The sequence below is a fragment of the Schistocerca nitens genome, chromosome 7 (genome assembly GCF_023898315.1).
Source record: "Schistocerca nitens isolate TAMUIC-IGC-003100 chromosome 7, iqSchNite1.1, whole genome shotgun sequence".
NCBI classification, from domain to species: Eukaryota; Metazoa; Arthropoda; class Insecta; order Orthoptera; family Acrididae; genus Schistocerca; species Schistocerca nitens.
In genome coordinates this window covers 135,730,494-135,752,623 of record NC_064620.1, presented here as the reverse complement: position 1 = coordinate 135,752,623, position 22,130 = coordinate 135,730,494, and positions in this window count along the sequence as shown.

Below are 22,130 nucleotides of genomic sequence, written 5' to 3'. Positions count from 1 at the left end.
GCAATTTTGCTTATTGATGAATCCATCCAAATGAAAGTCGGCTTCGTCACTAAGCCAAACCATACAGCGCATTCTAATTCCCTCGTGGCCAACCGTGCAGTTTGAAAGTCCTAACGCAAACTGTTGAGAAGTTATGACGATTTTATTTCATACAGTTCAATAACTGTCACCGTGTAAATACTGTCGCCAGATTCGTAATATTGTTACATCAACTATTTGAAAGATGGGAAAACGTGTCTTTGTGTTACAGTTAATGTAGAAAGTCTCATTTACTGTTAAGAAGGGAGCCAAAAATACATAAATTACGAAGGCATCATAAGCGCTCTCGACAAATAAACTCACACTAGCCGTTATAATGTCCACAAATAAGTGAAAAAGCAAGTAAGTTAATCCTTGAGTTCAGGGACTTCAGGAGTCTACGGTATGACAAGTGTCCGTCGTCGACTAGCCGTCGCTTTCATACCTACGCTGTATAGATTTTCCGCCAATAACAAATAACCTGCTGTGCTGTTTTTCGCCAATGTCGAAACTCCTACGGCGGACCCCACAGTTTGTAACAAAGAGATATCGTACGTGAATTTCACTAAAAACATTACCAAAACACACGTTCACTGTAAGTAGCCTGTTTGTATGTTTGTATGTTGGCAGCGCTCTGCATTAATATCACAGACAGCGCTGTGCGCTTTTCGTAAGAGATTCTTTGGCTGGTCGGACTCGCAGTTAGAAGTTAATTGTTAGCAGTGATGGCAGATAGAAGTTAATAGTTAACATTGATGGGATGGAGATTAGAAGCAGTGGACATGGATTGTAAAATGAGGCTAATGAAATTATTGACGATTTTATAATTTTTCTAACTGGATGTCACATGACTAAGGTAAAATCTGCTAAACACATTGTTTGCTCTGCAACAAAATCTTTCCTTTACTAACCACGTGCCTATTAGCAGTTAGAGCCTACGTTAGTTAGAATCTTTTTATTTAGATGGTTGTATACTTGCTGTATTTGCTGTAGTTCGTGTCATGAAGAGTCAAATGGGTCAAATGGCACTGAGCACTATGGGACTTAACACCTGAGGTCATCAGTCCACTAGAACTTAGAACTACTTAAACCTAACTAACCTAAGGACATCACACACATCCATGCCCGAGGCAGGATTCGAAACTGCGACCGTAGCAGTCGCGCGGTTCCGGATTGAAGCGCCTGGAACCGCTCGGCCACAGGGGCCGGCTGTCATGAAGATTTTCTGTGAGGTAAGTGACTTATGTAATGTATGGGTTATTGTTAGGATTTCTTCTGATTCAGAGCCATTCTTTTGTGGTAATTAATAGTCAGATTGCGTTGCGTTTGTATATTGTGGGTCATAAATGACTAGAATAAGTTTGAGCTGTATTTGTCAAGGAAAATTCTGTAAGTCAGTGTTGAAACGATAAAGACAAGCAAATTGACAGTACGCTTAGTTTCACTCAGCAGTTTTAGAAGGTTCAGTTTGAGAGGTGGCATGAGCCCCCTCTCATATTTCTATCTTACGACTCTCCTCTCTATTTGCATGCGGTGGAGGGCTGCTATTCCTTCACACGCGGACTTCCCACGCAGCGTCTCTCGTCACCCGGGTGGTCCGGTGACAGGCGGGTTAAGCCGACGTGTGTGAGGCAGTCGAGTGAATGCTTTGCAGACGCCGACATTGTCAAGAGACACGCCCGCTGGGGTGTGAAGTAGCGGCTGGGCTAGAGGTTCCGTTACTTCGGAGAAACTTAGCGAAAACACTTTCTGGCGGGCTACCAGCGAGGCGTGGGAATGACTTGTGTACCCTGGCAGTTGTGGCGGGAAAATTCCCGCACTTTCTGCAAAATAGTAACGGTGATTGGTTTGCTCAGGGCATAGCGCCGTGACGTAGCAAAATCAGCACAGAAATTGGCGCCAAGAATCTCCATTGGTGGAATGGTAGTGCTCCGGCAATGGAGTGGAATTTCCGCCGGTTTTCGAGTTGCTGATTGGAACGTTTAACCTCGGCCACTGTCGTGGGGGCGGAAATGTTCTGTGTTCGGCCTGTACGGGTGCTCTTGTGGGGAGTCGGCAGTCGCCTTTCGGTCGAGGACGTCGAAGCAACCAGCCCTCGCCTGTGGTACGCCAGATCGTGTTCTGGCAGCCAAGAAGACAGTTTTGGTAATGTATGTCCGCAGCACCGGCAGATAGGGATTTTCCTAGGTGATAATCAGAGCTCAGCAGAGCGCGCCTGTTCGTTTTTTTTCTGTGTTCTGTCTTGAGTAGCAGCAATTATTGTTAGGTTAGCTGTCTGTCTCCCTTCAGATTTGAGTGGCAAGGAATTTGGCTCCACATACCACTTCGTCTTAAACCTCACAATCTAGTTCAGGGACAACTTCACCTTTACAGTGTTTGTATGAGTATCAAATTTGAGCCAATTTGATTTATTGTAAATGTTTGTGTTTTTGTTTATTATTTTGTGATTAGTCTTAATAAATCCTATTGTTATTTTGGACAGAACTTTCATTCTGTTAATCGATAGAGCAACCCTATCATTCCTCACTATGCTAATGAAACCTTTGTTTATTTAACTTATTTATCAAATTAAATTATTGCAGGTGCCAAACTCTCTTCTACTCCACTGGCAGGGTTGATTAGAGTCAGTTCGCGTATTTTTCTTATCCTTGTGCAACAGCAAAAGTCGGAGTTAGAATAGGGGGGGGGGGGCTTAGAGCATGATTGACATATGTGGATTCTAATAGAATTTAGTGATAAACACACTGCTAGCCCCGGCACCTCGCATAATATGGCGACCCTTAGCCTCGGATCTTTCCTGAGAATCACTGATTAACAAACAGTATTCTTAGTACGAACATTCAAATTTTTTTCTCTAATTTTTTTTATTGATTAATACCCAAGTTTTTTTCTGGTAGTTCCGCGTTTAGTTTTAAGTAGCGGCGCATGATTACAGTTTTTGTTTTCAGTGTATATATTTTTTGTTCATTGTTTTTTTTGTGTTTCGTTGATGTGGTGTCCGTACCACATCGCACTTTGTCGGATTTGTGTGCGGTTTCTGTACCACATCAAATTGTGTTTGTGATTACAGCGTTGGAACAGCTTTGTTGAAATTTTATGTCTATGTGTAAAAATATATGGAGTAGATTAATTTAATTGTGCATTCTAGATAAATTTGTTTTTCATGAATGATAACGAGAAGTAAGGCACGACTATTATCGATCGAAGCTAAAACAAAAGAGGATAGAATAATGGATAAGGGGCAGTTTATTGACGGGAATAGGTTCGGAGATGAGATGGGCACATTTTTAGCAGACAGGACGCCAGGGTCATTGATGAGGAAGGTGATTTGGACGCGATCTTAGAGCAACGTCGCCGCCGTGATTATGAGAGTGAGGTAGAGGATGAAACAGAGACAGGCACACAGGTCGAGACGGTAGTAGAGGTTTATAATCAAACGAACGAGAGCAGACAGGGGCCAGCTCGGCCACGTCAGAGCTCTAGCGACCAGGTGTCCAGCGTTACATCACCCATGTGTGACGAGGATCAAGATGATGACATTAACCCAATACTGAGCTTCCTACGATCAATGAAAGAAGAAGCTGACGAACAACGTAAGAAGGAGAAGGAAGAAGCTGACGAACAACGTAAGAAGGAGAAGGAAGAAGCTGACGAACAGCGTAAGAAGGACACTCAGGCAATAATTTCGCATATAGGGAAAATTCGTGGGGAATTACTAACAATAAAGAAAGAATGTGGAGAAGCAAAACAGATGTCACTGGTAGCACAAAAAGTAGCAGGCCTAGCCAAAACGGCAGCAATGGGGGCAATGAAAGTTGCAAAAGTAACTTCTCAACTCGCAGGTCGCTTGCGACGTGCGACACAAGCCCACTCAAAATCCCTAGCGTTCTTAAAAACCCAAGGTAATATTGCGGTTACGAACATCACGAAACAAATGAAAGAAGTAGAGAGTCGGATAGCAAAACTAGAGCGAAACGGGCACACGAGCACTGCGCGTTCGGATATCAATGATGGAGTACACAGAATTGTGTCTCCGAGGAAAAGCCCGCCGTGCTCCAGCCCAGTGACAGAGTGCGGAACTAACAATGCACACGCAGAAACACCTAGTAATAGTTCAAATAGTGGTAGTCCACTTAGGAGAGGGAATTCGGAGTGCCACTTCCACTGTGATACAGAGGTAGCACATCACAGTTATCAGCAAGATAGATCAGGACACTCAGCAGACGTGCAAGTATCGGAAACGAGTGACAACACCAGTGCGAGGATCGGACAGGATTTTGATCACAATCACTTCCTGTCGATACTAAAATTCCAAAAGTTCAGAGATAATGGAGGGTCGATGCATCCGAAGAGCTGGGTGACGCAGTTTACTAATTCATTACCGTCATCATGGCCAACCCACGCAAAATTAGAATTCATGTGTGGACACATCGAAGGCCAAGCCGCGGAAAAGATGCGGGGTGTGGCAGCGACGTGTCGGACCTATCAGGAATTTGTTGGTGCATTCCTGCGTACCTACTGGTCAAAGGAAACGCAAGACAGGATTAAAGAGGAAATAATATTTTGTCCTGAACTGGAAGTGTCCGGGCATAGAAGCGCAACCAAATTTTTTGATGATTTACTCGAGAAGAATCAGTTTTTAGATAGTCCATATAGCAACGGAGAAATCATTAAATTTTGCTTTTCCAAATTGCCAGTTAGGTATCAACAGACACTTGTCGGGAAGTGTGGATCTGACATAGATGCATTCAAGAGTCTACTGCGCGAACTCGAAGTAGTCTTCGATAAACAAGACGCAAAGGACAGGAAGAAGGCGCAAAATAACAAATACCACGGGCCAGCAAGGGAAGACGACAACAGATCGCATAATCGGACTGGTCAGTTAGGAAACCAGGGTTACGGAAATCAAGGTTACGCTATTCAAGGTTATGGAAACCAGAGACACGGAAACCAAAACGTCAGGGAACAGGGTCAATCTAGACAAGCAATCTGGGACAGGAGGAATGACGAGCGGCAAAGCGACCGTAATTGGAGAGAGCGAAATCAAGGACAATAGGAGAACCGGGAGATAGAAATTAGACCTCCAAATCCTAATGCACGTCAGAGGAGGGGGAGTCTAAGAAGGGATTGACGCTAGTCCATAGGACTCCACCACCTCTCTCACACAAAGAAGTTCGTGGAATAATAGTAGTTTAAGTGGTGTACATATTAGAATAGGCAAATGTATGAACCTTTCTTCGGGGAACAATAATCGTTACATTAATAGATTAAGATTGCTAAAGTATTAACACGCTGCGTTGTCTTGCATAAGAATTTACTGCTGCTATCCTCTTTTTGTTTATGTTCGCGATCTCCAATGTCGATGGAGTAGGAGACACTACCTTTTCATGAGCAATGTTTTTGTCCCTTCCTATCTGGTGTCCATGTTGAGGTATAATGATGAGTGACGAGATGTCGCACAAACGGGCGCATACAAGAACGTGCTCTTAGAAGCGTTCTGAGAAGTCGTGATACGCTCCATAGCGGCCACAACCAGTTCGTGAGTCGTTCATACCAATGCTTGCAGGCACGCGTCAGTGCACTGCAAGATTGTGGTATATTGCGTGATTTCGAGGATGAATATGGGCAGTATAGTTTTTTTTGCAGAGCTGCGCCAGCATCGTTGTCTTGCAAGTCGGGGTGATCCTGTGAGCGTTTGACTCCAATGGTGCCCTAGACGAGAGAAATGCGAGCATAAAGCCTACCATGCCAATGTGCTGGTTGGGGATTTAGCGTGCTGCTCGTGACTGTCACAGATGAATAACCAGGGACTTATACTTGGATATTCGTGACATACTGTGTAGCTGGCGTGTGTTGGGCGACTGAATCCTCAACAGGAACCACCCCTGGCTCGGTCATATTACATTGCTTCTGGAAAGGTGTGCTTTGATCCCGAAAACCGCATCAGATAGAGAAGGAAGTTGCAACTATAAATTTATTGTCTTGTATAGCCATGGCTAACCCAGTCTCTGGAGTTTCAGTGAGGCGTAATGAGAACTCGGAGGCCATGTCGTACGGCGCGCACATCACTGTCGTCAATAGCGGCGAGCAGCGAGACATCTCAACGTAACAGGAATTATGTAAGAGTATTGTATAAAAAAAAAAGGGTAATAATAATAATAATAATAGAGTACCATATTCTAGGATAAATTAAACTTTAGGATTTTTTACAATAACTAGATTAATATTGTGGGGGTTTTCTACCACAAGTGTTGTGTTTGGGGCGCGCCTGTTGGGATGTTATTTTTCAGGTCATGAAACCACAGACCCGAGATGGAGGGACGACCGGCGAGCGAACGTACAATAGTTGCATGTTCGAACGTACAATAGTTGCATGTTCTTTATAGCTCAGTAAAACTTCAGCCTGCATAATAATATAATTTATTTAGAAGACATAGAATGTAGATCGTTGGCATATGGTAGTTAATTCTTGAGCATGTCTACTGTCGATCTATATAATTAATAGTAATATTAGTGCGGGCCCGCACATTTAGTTCTTCATCCAATATAGCGTCACACACCATGTACAATAGTGAGATCGGTCTCTACACAAATATCAAGATAAATTATTTCCATGTCTAGATCAGATGTTATAATGATTGCCATAGATTAATAACTATAAAAGTAAAATAAGAGTGTCTGAAATGACAGACCATCAATGTTTCATTATGTAAATTTATTATAACATAGAAGGTCATGGAAAAAAGTTAGGCATAAGATTTTTGTAAGAATTGTGCAGATGACGAGGATCGTGGCAATGCGGAGGCCGGCCGGAGCGGGAACAAGAGGTCTACGGCTACCTGCAAGAAAAGAGCGTCAGCACCCCACCTGACGTGAAGGGCGAGAACATCCGGTCCACAGGCTGACAGTCACCCGGCCACATACCTGAGGGATTACGCGGGACCCTCGCCAGGCCACAAGCGAAAGTGAGGCTGGCCGTTGACACTGACACGCGACCCACACGCGACAGCCTGCTAGCTCTCCAGACGCGGCAGCCGTTTGGAGGGATTCCCTGCGGCAGACCACGTTGTCGTGAGTACACGAAGAAGATCACATATCGTGTCAGAACCTGCGCCTCATGTGCCTCAGGACAGAAAGGGACGCTCTATACTCACCTGTTTGGGTTTTTACAACTCACTAGCATTGGCCGATCTGCATACACAAAGCAGTATCGTGCCACACTAACAAATGTATGGTCTCATTTCTTACTTCTCCTCTCTATTAGAGAGCAGTTTTAACAATAGTCACTCCACGTGCCATCATCCCTCGTCGAACTGCAATATTGGGAAACATAAAGTACTGTCCAGCGAGAGAAGAGGCCTAGACTAGTGATGTATCCCAACGAGTAGACCTCAGAGACAATTAATCGACGTGAGGAGAGCCTATCACTGTGTCTTCCTACCGTACTGCCGTGATCATATGCGTAGGTCTGACTACAATCTCAACAGCGTACTGCAGACACTCCAGAACTCCCTATTGCTGTTGCCACAACGTAGCAACAACACCCGACGTTTAGCCTTATGTGATGTCAGTACTGTGGAATTAGTGAAGTGCCACGGATATTTCTAACAATGTGATTTTGTGCCTCATTCTCAGCACAGTCGTGAACTTTGTGCAATGTGCATGCACAATTTGATGCCCCATGAACCTTTTTTTTTTTTTTTGTTCTTTCTTAAATTTCTTTCTCTAGTGTTGGTTTTGTAATGTATGTTATACCTTGTATGTGTTTGTGTTTTACACTGTAATTCTTATTACAAATTACTGTATTGTTCTCCACACCATGTTTTTTTTGTATTTTGTATTTATTGTTGTGTGTATGCGAACAGTGTGCCTGAAGTCCCCATAAACTGAAGCAGATACCACCACTGTCATTGTGAATGGACCATCAGTTCAGGGAACATTTTGTAAAGGTTATTCTTGCTGCAGGGAGACAGAATGAATCGGAGGTTGTAATTAGATTCTGAAAGCTCACAAAGAGATTGTTAACTTAAATAGTATCATGTGTGAGTGAGTTCAGGTTAGTTTAATGATTAAAATTGTTGTAACATCTTGGGCATTTAATTGCGGAGCACTCCAACTCTGATTGTAAAGAATAAACTGCTCCATATTTGGCTCAGATGCCCGGGCCATATTTAGAGCGTGAATGTCTGCGTGAATCGGTGTTTGGAAGGGGCTCCCTGGGTATGGATGTGTGATGTGAGTGTTAGTGTTCCATATTAAGAAGGTGAAGTTGGCTACATCATAAATAATCCTCCCTCTATGAGCTGCATTTTTCAGTTGCAGTGATTTTCTTTATAGAGTGCGGCATGTGGAGCCAGTTGCGAGATTGTTCTTGGGCGATTGACTCACTACCTTGCTCCTAAGTGAGCCAACCGCTCACCAATTACAATCTAAAATGGCGTAGGGGCTATGAGAGGTGGCATGAGCCCCCTCTCATATTTCTATCTTACGACTCTCCTCTCTATTTGCATGCAGTGGAGGGCTGCTATTCCTTCACACGCGGACTTCCCACGCAGCGTCTCTCGTCACCCGGGTGGTCCGGTGACAGGCGGGTTAAGCCGACGTGTGTGAGGCAGTCGAGTGAATGCTTTGCAGACGCCGACATTGTCAAGAGACACGCCCGCTGGGGTGTGAAGTAGCGGCTGGGCTAGAGGTTCCGTTACTTCGGAGAAACTTAGCGAAAACACTTTCTGGCGGGCTACCAGCGAGGCGTGGGAATGACTTGTGTACCCTGGCAGTTGTGGCGGGAAAATTCCCGCACTTTCTGCAAAATAGTAACGGTGATTGGTTTGCTCAGGGCATAGCGCCGTGACGTAGCAAAATCAGCACAGAAATTGGCGCCAAGAATCTCCATTGGTGGAATGGTAGTGCTCCGGCAATGGAGTGGAATTTCCGCCGGTTTTCGAGTTGCTGATTGGAACGTTTAACCTCGGCCACTGTCGTGGGGGCGGAAATGTTCTGTGTTCGGCCTGTACGGGTGCTCTTGTGGGGAGTCGGCAGTCGCCTTTCGGTCGAGGACGTCGAAGCAACCAGCCCTCGCCTGCGGTACGCCAGATCGTGTTCTGGCAGCCAAGAAGACAGTTTTGGTAATGTATGTCCGCAGCACCAGCAGATAGGGATTTTCCTAGGTGATAATCAGAGCTCAGCAGAGCGCGCCTGTTCGTTTTTTTTCTGTGTTCTGTCTTGAGTAGCAGCAATTATTGTTAGGTTAGCTGTCTGTCTCCCTTCAGATTTGAGTGGCAAGGAATTTGGCTCCACATACCACTTCGTCTTAAACCTCACAATCTAGTTCAGGGACAACTTCACCTTTACAGTGTTTGTATGAGTATCAAATTTGAGCCAATTTGATTTATTGTAAATGTTTGTGTTTTTGTTTATTATTTTGTGATTAGTCTTAATAAATCCTATTGTTATTTTGGACAGAACTTTCATTCTGTTAATCGATAGAGCAACCCTATCATTCCTCACTATGCTAATGAAACCTTTGTTTATTTAACTTATTTATCAAATTAAATTATTGCAGGTGCCAAACTCTCTTCTACTCCACTGGCAGGGTTGATTAGAGTCAGTTCGCGTATTTTTCTTATCCTTGTGCAACAGCAAAAGTCGGAGTTAGAATAGGGGGGGGCTTAGAGCATGATTGACATATGTGGATTCTAATAGAATTTAGTGATAAACACACTGCTAGCCCCGGCACCTCGCAAGTTGCATTAAGCAATTGAAGTAAAAAATAAAAGTTTCACCTTCTCAGTCATTTCAGTGTAAGTATAAAATTACATATATTAAGAAGTTTCAACACACACACACACACACACACACACACACACACACACACACACACGTAACCGCACATCTCCCAAAAGACACAAAAAGAGCAAAATAGCACAAATCGAAAATTATGGTTAAGTAGGCTGTTTAGGCCTTTACGTTGGTAACGTCGTGTAGCGGTCTGTATGAAAATCACTGGCTGTGCTGTGTGCAGTCTGTGGCTGGTTGACATTGTTGGAATATTCGCTATTGTAGTGTTGGACAGCTGGATGTGAACGGCGCGTAGCGTTGCGCAGCCAGCAGTGGTGAATGTGAACGGCGCGTAGCGTTGCGCAGCCAGCAGTGGTGAATGTGGGAAGAGAGATGGCAGAGTTTTAATAGGGGACGATCTGGACGTGTGTCCGTCAGAAAAACGAAATTTGTAAGACTGGATGTCATGACCTGATATATATATTATGACTTTTGAACACTATTAAGGTAAATACATTATTTGTTCTCTATCAAAATGTTTCATTTGCTAACTATGCCTATCAGTAGTTAGTGCCTTCAGTAGAGAGAATCCTTTATTTAGCTGGCAGTATTGGCGCTCGCTGTATTGCAGTAGTTCGAGTAACGAAGCTTTTTGTGAGGTAAGTCATTCATGAAAAGTATAGCTTATTGTTAGTCAGGGCCATTCTTTCGTAGGGATTATTGAAAGTCAGATTGCGTTGCGCTAAAAATGTTGTGTGTCAGTTTAGTGATGATCAGAATAAGTAAAGAGAGAAATGTCTGAGTACTTTCAGTTCTGCTCAGCTGTTTGAAAATCAAATAACGTAGAAGTTTACCAGCACAGTCATTCATCAGTTTTTGTAATGGGACGTTTCAGTATGTGTACAGCAGTTTTTCACTCGTATATTAAAGAAAAAGTTTCATTAGAAAATTGTAAACGTGGTAAATTTAAACGAAACAACGCAGTTTACTGTGGCTATAACCTAACCGAGGCAAGTCAGTTTCTACTATTAAGGCTTTGTCTTGCCAAAAGTCAGCTCTTGTGCGTAACTGGACAGATGCGCATAACTATAGGCCTATATTGTTGACGAATTATGGAACATGTTTTACGCTCAAGAATTTCGATGTTTTTAGAGAACGAAAATCTTCTTTATAATAATCAACATGGACAACGTAAACAGAGATCTTGCTAAACACAGCTCGCACAGTTCCTCTACGCGATACAGCGGTGTAGACAACTGCGCTAGGTTTGATGCCGCGTTCCTTGACTTCAGGAAGGCATTTCACCCCGTTCCGCAAAGCCGTTTGGTGAAAAAAGCTTACCGAGTATCGAACCAGATTTGCTAACGGATTCGAGACTTCCTTGCGGACAGAACTCAACACGTCGCTCTTAACAGAATAAAATCGACAGATGTAAAGATAATTTCCCCTGTATCCCAAGGAAGTCAGATAAAACTGTCACTGTTTACAGTGTATATAAATAATATAGCAGAAAGCGTCAGAAGCTCATTAAGAGTGCTCGCAGTCGATACGAAGAGAAAGCAACAACGGCAGAAGACGGTATAGATTTGCAGAATGACCTGCAGAGGACTGATGGCTAGTGCAGGCTATGGCAGTTGACCATTCCACAGCGACCTGAAGTGGAACGACCACATAAAGCGGAAAGCAGAAAAATCAGATGCCAGGTTGAGATTCATAGGGAGAATCTTAAAGAAATGTAACTCATCCACGAAGGAAGCGGCTTACAAGGCGCTTGTTCGACCGATTCCTAACTTTTGCTCTTCTATCTGGGATCCTTACTTGGCAGGACTGATAGAAGAGATAGAGAAAAATCCGACGACGAGTGCTGCGTTTTGTCACGGGTTCGTTTAGTCGGCGCGAGAGCGTTGCAGAGATGCTCCACAAACTTCAGAGGCAGACGTTACAAGAGAGGCGTTGTGCATGACAGAGAGATGTAATAATGAAATTTAGAGTGAGTACTTTCCGGCAAGAGTCGGACAACGTATCACTCCCTTGCAAATACATCTCACAAAATGGCCACGACGAGAGAATTCGAGGAATTATACACTCCTGGAAATTGAAATAAGAACACCGTGAATTCATTGTCCCAGGAAGGGGAAACTTTATTGACACATTCCTGGGGTCAGATACATCACATGATCACACTGACAGAACCACAGGCACATAGACACAGGCAACAGAGCATGCACAATGTCGGCACTAGTACAGTGTATATCCACCTTTCGCAGCAATGCAGGCTGCTATTCTCCCATGGAGACGATCGTAGAGATGCTGGATGTAGTCCTGTGGAACGGCTTGCCATGCCATTTCCACCTGGCGCCTCAGTTGGACCAGCGTTCGTGCTGGACGTGCAGACCGCGTGAGACGACGCTTCATCCAGTCCCAAACATGCTCAATGGGGGACAGATCCGGAGACCTTGCTGGCCAGGGTAGTTGACTTACACCTTCTAGAGCACGTTGGGTGGCACGGGATACATGCGGACGTGCATTGTCCTGTTGGAACAGCAAGTTCCCTTGCCGGTCTAGGAATGGTAGAACGATGGGTTCGATGACGGTTTGGATGTACCGTGCACTATTCAGTGTCCCCTCGACGATCACCAGTGGTGTACGGCCAGTGTAGGAGATCGCTCCCCACACCATGATGCCGGGTGTTGGCCCTGTGTGCCTCGGTCGTATGCAGTCCTGATTGTGGCGCTCACCTGCACGGCGCCAAACACGCATACGACCATCATTGGCACCAAGGCAGAAGCGACTCTCATCGCTGAAGACGACACGTCTCCATTCGTCCCTCCATTCACGCCTGTCGTGACACCACTGGAGGCGGGCTGCACGATGTTGGGGCGTGAGCGGAAGACGGCCTAACGGTGTGCGGGACCGTAGCCCAGCTTCATGGAGACGGTTGCGAATGGTCCTCGCCGATACCCCAGGAGCAACAGTGTCCCTAATTTGCTGGGAAGTGGCGGTGCGGTCCCCTACGGCACTGCGTAGGACCCTACGATCTTGGCGTGCATCCGTGCGTCGCTGCGGTCCGGTCCCAGGTCGACGGGCACGTGCACCTTCCGCCGACCACTGGCGACAACATCGATGTACTGTGGAGACCTCACGCCCCACGTGTTGAGCAATTCGGCGGTACGTCCACCCGGCCTCCCGCATGCCCACTATACGCCCTCGCTCAAAGTCCGTAAACTGCACATACGGTTCACGTCCACGCTGTCGCGGCATGCTACCAGTGTTAAAGACTGCGATGGAGCTCCGTATGCCACGGCAAACTGGCTGACACTGACGGCGGCGGTGCACAAATGCTGCGCAGCTAGCGCCATTCGACGGCCAACACCGCGGTTCCTGGTGTGTCCGCTGTGCCGTGCGTGTGATCATTGCTTGTACAGCCCTCTCGCAGTGTCCGGAGCAAGTATGGTGGGTCTGACACACCGGTGTCAATGTGTTCTTTTTTCCATTTCCAGGAGTGTAGGTAGAGAGGCCTACAATCATTCTTCCCACGCCGCGCGGAGTGGCCGCGCGGTTTCAGGCGTCCTGGCACTGACTGCGCGGCCCCTCCCGCCGGAGGTTCGAGTTCTCCCTCGGGCATGGGTGTGTGCGTTGTTCTTAGCACAAGTTGGTTTAAGTAGTGTGTAAGTCTAGGGACCGATGACCTTAGCAGTTTGGTCCCTTAGGAATTCACACACACATTCTTCCCACGCGCCATTCGCGAATGGAGCAGGAAAGGAAAGGTAAGTTAGTGGTACCAGAAGTACCTTCCACCACACACTGTTACGTGGCTTGCGGAGAATGATATAGATGTAGATGTAGACAGGAGGCTGCGAGTGCTTATCAAAGTTAAAATACAATTAAGTCGCACCAGAAGCTATTACGATCTTACAGACCATAACTCTCTTCTTCATAAAAAAAAAGATGGCCGAAAAACTACCATCTTTTCTCCACACCAAGCCAGACACCCAAACCATTCAACTTAAAACTCCGTATTTTAACTCCAGAACAAGTTTCGAACCTACTTCTGTATTCATCCATTCAGTAAATCAGCCTTATAGTTAACGACAGATTGGCCTTTGTCTCGGAAATGGATGTTGTCATTGGTTCTGGTCCGTTCCGCTACTGATACGAGGTGTGGTCATAAAGTTTTAATTACCACTTCCTCACCAGGGGTGGACAAAAAGTTTTAATTACTACTTCTAAAACAGTAAAGTCACGATTTTTTTACAGTTATATATCTGCAGTCCTCGTACATAGTGATATAACCAACCCATAGTACCACAGCACGACACTAGAGGATCCAAAACAAAATTTCGCATTAATAAAGTAAGTAAAGCTATCAGCATACAGATTAGTTTGAATACCGCATTGCTGTAACAGGGATGATCTTATTAGAAGTGATATGATAACGCCCTCCTCCGACCTCCCAACTGACTTCCTCAGTCAGCTTTTTTTTTTGGGGGGGGGGGGGGCGCCTACACTGTGACGTGGACGCCGAACATTCTAAGCGGCGAAAGAAGTGGCACGTGACAGATAATAATTCTAGGACTGACCAGTGATCAAACTTCATCACGTGGCCACCTAGTCCATCCCAGGACCTTCCGGATTTAGTCTCTTGCTTTGCCACTGGGTCACCGAGCCTCACCCTGCGGTAATTCAGTTTCTTCATTTGGAACGAAACAACACTGCAACAATCCATGCTGAGTTGGCAGAAGTGTGCGTCAAGAATGCACCGTCATTATGACACAATGGTTACGTGGCGCGAACATTTCCAGTGTGGTCAAAGTCTGAATGACGAAGAGCGATGTTACAGACCATCTATTTGTGGCGAACCGGGAATCGTAAGAAAAGTAGGTGAGAAAAGTAGGTTGCATAGTGCTCGAAGAGCGCCGTATCACAGTCGAGGCGACAGAGGAAAAAGTGAAAATCACACATGGGTCAGTTTCTAACATCTTTCACAACATGATGAAGATAAGAAAAGTCGACCAGGTATACTTCCAGTAATGACACTTGGGCCAGATTAGACGAATTCTGCAAAAGCATTCACTATTCGCCGGGAAGTTCCCTAAAAGCCAGGTACACTTTGTATCAGTGAAATCTACTCTCTCCTAAAGAGGTGCCAAAAGCAGATGCCTCTATTGAAAATGATTCGAGGGCCTTCGTCCCAAGCATTACTAACTCTTACTATAGTAGATATAATCGTCTTGAGATACTCAGCAACTGTATAGATATTTAAGATAACTCTCATTTATTGTTGCATCTCAGTTGCACATTTTCAATTAGATTACATGTTTCGATCACTCTAGATCATCTTCAGATCCAAACCGAAGTAGAACTAATTATGTACAATTTAATATTTTACAATAATCCTAAAAGAAAAGAATTTTACATCAATGTAGAATTGACCTAATTTGCACTTTCATAATCTACTATTTTATTCCCCTTTTACAGTTTTACGCATCCATTCTGGTATCTTAAAAGAAGGATTTTTTACATTATTGACTTTTTGCAATTTTAATATAAGACCCTGTCTTGTTAAACCCATAGCATCACTGCAACTATCAATCCCTCCCACTCCCCTCCCCTTGTTTGTCCACTCTCAATTACCCCTCGCTCCATCTTATAATTTCACTGTTTTATGCCGTTTACATTTCACATACTAACTGTACTACACTTTTTACAAGTTTTACGTAATTATACGTTCCATAATTTTAGCAATACCTCTCTTGTTAAACTCATCACATCGCCACCATTCCTTCCCTGCTTGCTTTCTCCACCCCCAATAAGCTGCAATCCAATTTCCCTTCCCCCCCCCCTCCCCCCCCCCTTCTTACCTCCATCATGTACCTATTTATTGACCGCAGTTGCAAAACACAGTACTCTGATTTGTGGTCCTGAGTAGACAAAACGGGTTGCTGACGCAACTACATTTATGTAGAATTCTTTTCTTTTCTACTTATTGTAAAATGTTAGATGGTACATATTGAATTTTACTTTCTTTTAGATCTGAAGATGGTGCACAGTGATCGAAACATGTAGTCTAATTAAAAATGTGAAACTGATACGCAACAATAAATGAGAATTATCTTAAAGTACTAAGTCTATGGAAGAGTGTTTTTTGGTGCAGCAGCATTCAATCGCACCACCTTATTAAATGTAAAATGCCTCTCCAGATAGAAACATAAATGAAATAGTTGGTACAGTAGGCCTTTTCCCTAATATTAAGTGTAACGGTGTATCACAGACTTCCACTTAGACCAGTAAACCACGAAGCGTTGACAGCGCTTGCCGTTCGTCCGCTGTCAGCTGACCACACGGGTCGCTTACTCTACCAACTGGGCCCTCGCGGCCGCACCCGGAATTCGCTGATACAACTGAAATTGCGCCGCCTGTGTCTGGTGAATACTGCCGTCGGCGAGCCGAAAGCGAGCAGACTTTGGTACCCAGACGTTGAGGTGGCTACGGTCTCTACCACCCTTTACATAAGCAAAGACAAAACTCTCAGCATACGGTACTCCAATTTATCAACACTAGCTCTGTTCTGTTACACTTGAAAGCTCAGTTTCTTTCAATCTGTCTATCACAGAAATCATTTGATGCTGTTTATAGAAAGAATGCGCGAAGTATTAGTAAGAACAGGGGATATGTGCAAAACGCAAAAAAAAAAAAAAAAAAAAAATTGTGTTGTGATTTTATATAACGATAAAAAGTCTTTGGTGTAGACGATAGTTTTATGTATTCGTTCAAAATGAACACCTTGGCGAGACATAAGTACCATTTGATTCACTTTTTTAATATTTCTGTACATTATGTGATGTGGAACTAACAATTGCTTGACATTTGAGGGTGCCATAACAACCTAGCGCTTCGTTTAATCAAGTTGTGCCAATTTTTTTGTCCCCATTTAGATTCAGTACCTCCTCATTAGCTATCCTATACACCTGTTTAATCTTCAGTTTCTCCAGTAACACCACATTGCAAAATATTCTATTCTCTTCTTGTCGTACTGTTTATCGCCCAAATTTCGCTTTCATAGAAGATTATACTGCAATAATTTTTAGAGACAGCTCCCTAACACTTAAATTTAATTTCGAAGTTAACAGACTTCCCTTTCTTAGGAGCGCTTTTTTTGCCATTGTCAGTATATATTTTACATCATCTCTTCTACGACCGTCATCAGTTATTTTGCTGCCTAAATAGCAAAATTCGTCAGTTACTTTTCGTCTTTCATTTCCTAATCTAATTACTTCAGCATAGCCAGAATCAATTTTACCACAGTCAGTAACTACTGTAAAGGAAGTTTCTCCCAGTGAGCCGGCCGCGGTGGTCTCGCGGTTCTAGGCGCGCAGTCCGGAACCGTGCGACTGCTACGGTCGCAGGTTCGAATCCTGCCTCGGGCATGGATGTGTGTGATGTCCTTAGGTTAGTTAGGTTTAAGTAGTTCTAAGTTCTAGGGGACTACTGACCACAGCAGTTGAGTCCCATAGTGCTCAGAGCCATTTTTGTCTCCCAGTGACATTCTTCTACAAAACATTCCCGCATATCTTATCGAGTCAAAGCGAAGTAGAAACTTGAGCTCTCGCCTTCGCCTTCGTCAGTCAGCTCCTTCTGATGGATATGTTGGAGGTGGTCAGCGAAAACTCGAGTTTTTACTCAGATCTGACACGACGAGAAATTCGAGAATGTTCCATTACCCTTGTTTCACTTTTGTTGATACTAATCCTGTAATTTCGTTTCAAGACGCCATCCATTCCATGCAGCTGATTTTCCAAGTCATTTTCCTTCTCTACCATATCAACGTACTAAAAATAAATACAGAAGCAATTCTAGATGGTGCTGTGACTAACTTTACACAGATCATACCGCAGACTGCGGGCAGTATAGTTAATGAATAGAGTTAATATATTTCAGAACTTGCAACGGATTATATATGTCTATTATTATTATTGTTATTATTATTATTATCGTACTGATTTGTTAATATAATACTGCAGGTGACATGCTGTGGAAAAAAAGATATATTTACTTAATTAGTTGAATAAGAGAACTGCTGATGTATTTCATTACCCTCAATAAATCTTTTAAAGATGTATGAGATCAGTACTATTACGGAAACTAGCAACTACGTCTTTAAATAAATAGAATACGCTGCTTGTGCGTTAAGAAAAGACGAAAGGAAGCGAGAGAAATGTGGTGCATGAATCTGATGCGAAAATTAGTTTATGACTGTCGAAACATGTGGAATGTTGTGTACTTGGAAATGTTACATCGCTATTAAAATTTACAACAGATGATCTTCGCATACTGACATTTGTTTTGCCATACACATTCAGTTCTGTCTGAGACATGACAAATGCTTTCAAGTACTTTTTCGCACTGCTTTAAGTTGTGCAAAACCACGTTTTGGATGGTAATCATTACTGCTGAAGGCCTTTGAAATGACGAAAAGCATTGTAATTGTGAAGAGATATGGAGTCGAACGGAATGAACACGAATAATCGCCTAAGTCTGAAGCTGTACTAATTAATTTCTTATCCTTCCATTTTTTCTGCTTTGAAACATTGATACGAAATATCAAATGCAAATCTCAAATCGTTCACAAGTTTTGAACTAGGCAAGGCAGACAAAGAGAACGAAGTTTGATTTAGACTATGTTGATCGAATTTAAATTACAGTTTCGTGCTTGATACAATCCTCGTACAGTACACCATTTTAATTTTTCAGAAATGTTTACGCTTCTGTTTATGTTCTTATGAAAGAAATATCTGTGTATGAGTTTTAATCGATTATCACTGGCGGATACCAAACAGCGTACGGCCGTCCTTGACCAAACGCGGCACGAGTCTCCGTGACGACTACAAACGTCGGCTGTAAGCAGCAGCCTGGTCCGGAAGCCGAGCCTTAGCTTGCTGGCCGTGGCCAGGTGTGGGGACCAGCTAAGCCGCGCAGTAATCGCGAGGAGGCGGCTCTGGCGGGGGAATCTTGCGCAACGGACTCTCCAGGCAGTCCGACTGAGGAATTCTGGTCGACCTTCGCGGAACATATGACAGCGGAGGCTGCGTTGTTGTTAGGAGACGGCACAACATCTTGCTCTTACACTGTCTTGGCCCACCACGAACTGCTCCAGTGAGTTACTACCACTCTCCATAAGGAGTAAATGTAATATGTAAAATATTCATTCGATCATGTTCACGACCATCTTGGCGTGAACATCGACAGCCATAAAGGGCAAAACATATGGCTCTTCTGCCAACACAACAGTTTCCATTTCAGAACGCTTATTCTGTCATTTGAGCCAAACTCTTTCAGGGTATACGATTTTCATGATTAACTGGTGCGTACTGACAGTTCCTTTCAGCAAGAAAATGGTTCAAATGGCTCTGAGCACTATGGGACTTAACGACTGAGGTCATCAGTCCCCTAGAACTTAGAACTACTTAAACCTAACTAACCTAAGGACATCACACACATTCATGCCCGAGGCAGGATTCGAACCTGCGACCGTAGCGGTCGCGCGGTTCCAGACTGTAGCGCCTAGAGCCGCTTAGCCACCCCGGCCGGCTTTCAGCAAGACATTCTGTTTTAAAGAAACTGTTCCAAATGTAAGGAAAATTAATAAAAAATAAAAATTAAAAAAAAACATTAGGCACGATACATTACATGGACACCGAGAGGCATCTGACGATGATGCGCTGTTCTTTGTACCCGTAAGTACCACCAAATATTTTTAAAAGGACGTGTGGCCATTAATGAAAGCCGCAAGAGGCGCTCAATAAAAGTTCTTTCCGCAATATGTAATAATTGATTAGCCCACTTTAACAAGCTGTTCATATGGAGTGAACATTAATAAAACGGACAAACTGCACTGGAGGAAAAAGATCCTATTAGCATGTGTCCGGAAACGCATCGTTGCCACGATAGATGGCGCTGACGAATGACAGTCCTCTGACCACGTGCCGTGTATTCCTTGTGTGTTGCATGGCTGTGTAATTGACGCAGCGTACTGTAAGCAGCAGAATGGTCCGATATTCATATCGGGAACAACCCAATTGATGTTTGTGTACCGCCAAGCATATGGAAACAGTCGAGAGGCAACACGGTTGTGCCTAAACAAGTACTCTCACAGAGACCAACCACATCAGACACCGAAACCTCCTGACAGATTAAAACTGTGTGCCGGATCGAGACTCGAACTGGGGACCTTTGCCTTTCGCAGGCGAGTCCTCTACCAGCTGAGCTATCCAAGCACGACTCACGACCCGTCCTCACAGCTTTACTTCCGCCAAATCCTCGTCTCTTACCTTCCAAACTTCACAGAAGTTCTCCTGCGAAACTTGCAGAACTAGCACTCCTGAAAAAAAGGATACTGCGTAGACATGGCTTTGCCACAGCCTGGGAGATGTTTCCAGAATGAAATTTTCACTCTGCAGCGGTGTGTGCGCTGATATGAATCACATGAGCGCACACTCTACTGCAGAGTGAAAATTTCAGTCTGGAAACATCTCCCAGGCTGTGGCAAAGCCATGTCTACGCAGTATTGAGACGAATCCTAGTACAACCTCCAGGCATGTGGCCCGTCAACATGGTGTAAGCCAAAGTATAATTATGTGTATCCTGCATGACAACCGCTATTATCCCTATCCCATGGACGCCACTTTGAAAGACGGACGCGGTGGCCAAGTGGTTCTAGGCGCTTCAGTCCGGAACCGCGCGACTACTACGGTCACAGGTTCGAATAATGCCTCGGGCATGGATGTGTGTGATGCCCTTAGGTTAGTTAGGTTTAAGTAGTTCTAAGTTCTAGGGGACTGATGACCTCAGATGTTAAGTCCCATAGTGCTCAGAGCCATTTGAGCCATTTTTTATCGTTACGCTCATTCATATCGAATGTAACAACAAGCATCCGTTACCAGTCACTGTTTTTTCCACGGTACGTTTCATAGGTTTAAATCTCCATAATCAGGTGCATAATGTTGATTAATATAGCACTTATGTCTTGTGTAAAGTGTATGGCGTATTCTGTGACAATGTCGAGAAGAGCATAAAAAACAAAATGTTATTCCAATTCATGAAAAAAGCCTCTGGTGGTCAGAGTCTCCTTTTACTGTTGTGTAACATCACATAAACATCACGCAATATAAAAATTTAACGGAGTGAAGATGGCGTTTAGAATCCAATAAATGCAAAGAACAAACAACAAAACATTATTTCGGTATAAGTATCAAAGCAATGTTGAGATCTTAGGATCCACAGATGAACACAAAGATAAGTGTAAATATCTCTAGTGGTACAGTGGTGTATCTGCATCTACGTGATTACTCTGCAATTCACAATTAAGTGCCTAGCAGAGGGCTCATCTACCAACCTTCAAATTATTTCTCTAACGTTCCACTCTCGAGCAGTGCGCGGGAAAAACGAACACCTAAATCTTTCCATGCGACGTCTGAGTTCTCTTACTTTAAATGATGATCATATCTTCCAATGTAGGTGGGCGCCAACAAAATATTTTGCAATCGGAGGAGAAAGTTGCTGACTGAAATTTTAGAAGATCCTACCCCGACGAAAAACGTTCTTATTTTAATGACTGCCACCCCAGTTCAGTTCATGTCACTCTCTCCCCTACTTCGTGATAATACAAAACAAGCTGCCCTTCTGCCTCTGTCAATTTTATCCCACACCGCACAGCAGCACTCCAGAAGAGGGCGGACAAGCGTAGCTTAGACAGTCTCTTTAGTAGACCTGTTACATTTTCTAAGTGCTTTGCCGTGGTTTGCTTTTCCCACAACATTATCTACGTATATAATCGTTCCAGTTTACGTTATTCGTAATTTTAATCCCTAAGTATTTAGTTGAATTTACAGCAGTTAGATATGCTTGATTTATTGTGTAACCGAAATTTTCGCGGATTCGTGTTAGTACTCACGTGGATGACTTTACACTTTTCATTATTTAGAGGCAATGCCATTTTTCACACCATACAGAAATGTCGTCTAAATCGTTTTGCAATTGATTTTGATCATCTGATGACTTTACAAGACTAAATGACAGCATCATCTGCTAATAATCTAAAAGTTCAGAGTGTCTCTTAAATCGTTCGTACAAAACAGTTCCTTGGGGAACGCCAGAATTACTTCCATTTCAGTCGATGACTTTCCGTTAATTACTGGGAACAGTGATCTTTCTCACAGGAAATCACGAATCGAGTAACACAACTGAGATGATACTCGACAGGCATGCAATTTGATTATAACTTGCTTGTGACGAACAGAAGTCTAAAAATGTCGAATCAATTTGACATACCCTGTCGA